The following is a 4540-nucleotide window of genomic DNA, read 5'->3' on the forward strand; positions in this document are numbered from 1 at the left end:
GAATATTGAATGTCCAGTATTCTGTGTCCTACGGGGGAAGATTCATCTGATCTTCTAGGAGCATAAGAGCCTAATTGCAAAAATTCAAATTGCTTGTAGAATTCACTGCAAAAATGGGACCACAATAAAATCCAAGGGAATATGTAACTCTTCCAAAAATTCAACATTTACCATAATGTACCAAACTAAGTTTGTAGCCACTTTTTCTGTAGAAAAAGAAAGAGAAAGAGAATGGAGAGGGAAAAAATAAATAATTAAAAGAACACATTCATCTCCCTGGGAAGTGCACCAAGAGCTCCCTAAGGGGCAAGACTGGGACTCTGGACATGATGAAGAGGCTGTGTTCTGCTTCTACAAGTGGTTGAACCCCACTGGCTCCCAGTCCCTGCATATCTCCAACTGTGAGGATACCTAATATTTTCTACTTCCTCAGTCCTGCCTCAAACTTGGAGTCTGGCCAGACCTGAGAAATCAGAGAATAAGGGATCGTCCTTGAGAAAGACATGGCAATTAGGGCATTATAAGTACAAAGACTTTATGAGGTGAAACACCAGAAGAAAACACTGCAAATGAGGTAGGGAATTCGAGCAAATCCATCACCACATTAATTCCTTTAGGAGAAGGGGAGAGGGGTGGGATTTTGAGTGGATGTTCCTTATAATATCCTATGGTCTGAGGAAGGCTTGGAAACTCATGTGGAGTTCAAGGGACAAATTTGACCACTGGGGGAGTCCCTTTCTTTCATGAATGGGTCCATTTCACAGATTTGAATGTATAGCAGAGGTCTGTTTAGCCTTAGGGCCTTGGAATCATGTCATATTGGCTACTAGTTTGCCACTATTCTAATTAAGTTGTACGTTTTCAGAAAACCCGGCATGGCTATATTCTCAAATACAAAATCACTTTCAGAAATGACAATTTCAAACAAAAATAAGTACAAGTGTTTCTTTGTCTTTTACAGCACATTAGTTTTTTTCTATGTGTTCTGCATATATTACTAATATAATAACTAGTTCTTCATTAATTACAGCATATAATTACCATGATGTTCTTACTTGTAGGCCATGCAGAAAATACATTTGTTGCAATAAGTATGACCATCTGATCCACAGACTGGAATATATTCTTTGGTGCAAATGTTGAAAAGTTGATTATACAAACTACAAACTGTCTATAAAATATACAGAAACAACATAAGCATACCAGAAAAATAGGCCATTGAATAAAATGTTCTTCATTTTTAATATGTATCTCATCCATCCATAAGGGGTAAATATATTCTATACATTAATATAAAGATAAACATTTAACTAACATAGTACAGTAAAAAGTAAGAGAATAATTATCCATTTTCTATTGTGCATAAGCCGTTTACAAAGAAAGAGCCATAAAACTGACTAAACACGATCCTAAAATGTCCATGGACTTTCCCTCCAGATTACATCTCCCTTTCCTCCCCTCCCAGAGGAAATCACACAATTGAATTTTCTGTTTATTAATTCCTGTACAATTTCCCTGCATATCAATGTATTTATTCACTACATACACTCATGTTCATACATCTCATTTTTATGAAAGTATTCATTAATACATGCTTGTTCAATTTTAGACATTTTGTTAATTTACACAAAGAAAACAATGCCATGTGTGTTCTTATGTATAATTTGCTTTTTATGCATCATATGACCCATGCATAAACTGATATTTATAGCTGTAGTTGATTTATTTTTGCTGTTACGTAGCAATCCATTATATGAATATACAGAAGCCATTTTTAACAGTGAATCAGTAACTGGATGGTCCAGCCTTTCATTCGTTTTATTCAAATAAATAATTCTATTCTAAATAGCATTTTCTCTCTCAGAAACATGTCCACAATAGCATCTCACTTCCAATGACTGAAACTTGGTGGGAAGTGTATTCATTTTATCATCCTGTATAGATGTGAGACCACTTGTTATTACAAATGGTCTTATATTGTTGGATGGATTCTGTTTCTTGAATGTGGTGTAATAAAAAATATATTTTTATTTGCAAATATTCATTCTGTGTTCATTCTCTTTGGTAAACTTCATGTTAAAATATTCAATTTACAAAATAATTAAGATTTTACCTTTTTCAACTTCCAAACCAATGAGTAATAACTTACCGGATGCCTGTAAATTACTGATTTTATAAAGAGAGTTTCTGAAAACAAAGCAAAAATGAAAAGTTAAAATGTAAACAAAGAACATAGTTTCTGGTGAGAAGTACCCACATCTATTTATAGTAAAAAATTTATGCAAATTGAACAGTATTATAAGTAAGATGTGAGAATTTTGTGGCAGTTATTAAAAAATTAACTCAAAATAAAGCAAATCTAAACAATTTTGATCCAAACTGATCCAGCTCTACATATAAAAATATTATTTATGCTGTTTATTAATAACCCTCATTATAATGCCTGAATTTTTCAATTTTTGAATAAATTTTTAAATGAGCCATTCTGGTCTTAGGGATGAAAATATCTTGCATATGTTCACTTAAGTAGGAAAAAAATCAATATTCTTTTCTACTTTCAAGATTCTATCTACTTTATCACAATTCCTTTATTCTGAAATTCATAGCTGAACTTAAGCTCTTGGGAAGATAAATTGCCCATTAATATATCAATGACCTCCCTTCTTATACCATGCCTTGACTTAGAAGACTCTGAGCTGGCAAACAACAAATTAGATTCACAGGAGTGCTAGACTTACAAGGTATTATTTCTCCTAGAACATTGCATTAACAATAGTGGAATCTGAGCTCCCCAAAGAAAAATAAATTTAAAGTTCTTGAGTTATACAGGTGAGCAAAGACTTAAAATCTATAAGCCCATTCTAATCACAACTCTTTTCAACTTCTCAAATGAGACAAATTAGAAAAGGCAACCCACTAATTGGATTTTAAAGAGACACTTGTAAAGTGCACTGGTTTGTCTCACCAGTTGAAGGATTATATCCTGCAATAAAACTAACTCATTCAATCTTGATCACAGCAGTTGTTTCTAGAATTTTCTAGGCTATTTGAAGTGTTTCTCCCAGGACTGGAAAATTTACTCACCAGAATAAAGAGGAAATGTCAAGACAATGATGAACATGAGTTTGATCCTTGATGAGAAGAGAGTCATTTTATAGGTCTGTGGAGGAACTCTTTGGGGTGTTGTTAACAATGATACCTGACACATCAAATAAAAAGAAACAGGCCTGATTTCATAATGTTTCTTGTTTTTAAAAAAACTGCTATGATGTCCTAGTAGGGAGGGCTATTCCCTTTGAAACCCACCACCCGAATTAGAATTAAACAAGTCATCAGATATCATAGGCTGGATGTAGTGGTGCACTTCTGTAATCACAGTGCCTTGCTGAGACTAAAGCAGGAGGATCCCAAGTTCAAGGCCAGTCTCAGCAATTTAGCAAAGTCCTGAGCAGCTTATCAAGATCCTGTCTCAAAATAAAAAATAAAAAGGGCTTGGGATGTTGTTAAGCACCCCTTGAGTTAAATCTCCAGTATAAAATAAATAGACAAATAACAAATTTTCAATGTATTCTTTCCTTAAAAAAAAAAAAAAGTCATCATGGAAAACCTCTGGAGATACAAGAGAAAGCACAAGAAAACAACTACTAACAAAAAGGAAAGAGCTACTCACTACTCATTCTTCCATTTTCTCAACCAGCCTAGAAAGGGACTGGTTGCATTAAAAAAAAAAAAAAAAAAAAAGTACATTCAAATTTTGATTATTTTCTTCAAAAAGTAGTAAGAATTATTTCAGGAAGTCCTCACCTGGAGCAGTCCTTACAGCAATGATGCACACAAGAGGGCACTCTCCCTAGGTGCACACTTAACCTGCTTAACACAGAGAGAAGATAAGTTAAGGACAATGGCTCTGGAGGTTGTGACTATCTTGTTCACTTTTCCTCCTCAACCAATACCTTATATCTAAGTCTCTTTTATTGACCTGTGAGTGAGGAGCTCCATGGGGGCGAGACAGATAGTCCAGATAAGACACAAAGGTATTCTGTTGTCTTTCCTGGAGGCAGTAAAGTAGGTCAAGAGAGGTGCCTCCCAAATACTTCTCAAAAGATTTTCACTCAGCAGGAGGCATGAGGACAATTTGATCTTGTGAACTCAGAAGTACAAGGAAGAAAGAGAAAATAATGAAAGCAAGCTATAGATCCTAAGATAAGAAGGTATGTGAAAGCTTTTCAAGCAATCCAGTTGAAAAGGGACAAGAGAATCGATCAGGAAAAAGAAGTTTAGGAATGATATTTAGATCTGGGTCTAAGATTTTTTGTGTGTTTATGAGAACTATATGCATGTTAGAGTCATGGAGAACTTTCGAAGACTTTGGATGCATCAGTCTGCTGTCAAAACAATGGATCAATCTTTAGAAAAAGAGGCCTGAGCATTGGCATGCTGTGAGAGGTCCCAGATGAATCTCATGTGCAGCCAACTTTAGGGAAGCATCTTCAGAAAACAGGGTGCAAATGCTTGGAGCAAGAGAGATGAAGATTGGGGA

At 34.9% G+C, this 4540-nt stretch overlaps 1 pseudogene; it reads right to left on the reverse strand.

The window, feature by feature from the left end:
* Positions 1 to 1024: 1024 nt before the first annotated feature.
* On the reverse strand, positions 1025 to 3151 carry LOC113179785 (sperm-associated acrosin inhibitor-like; annotated as a pseudogene).
* Between the last annotated feature and the right edge of the window lie 1389 nt (positions 3152 to 4540).

This window comes from Urocitellus parryii, chromosome 1, assembly GCF_045843805.1.
Source record: "Urocitellus parryii isolate mUroPar1 chromosome 1, mUroPar1.hap1, whole genome shotgun sequence".
NCBI lineage: Eukaryota > Metazoa > Chordata > Mammalia > Rodentia > Sciuridae > Urocitellus > Urocitellus parryii.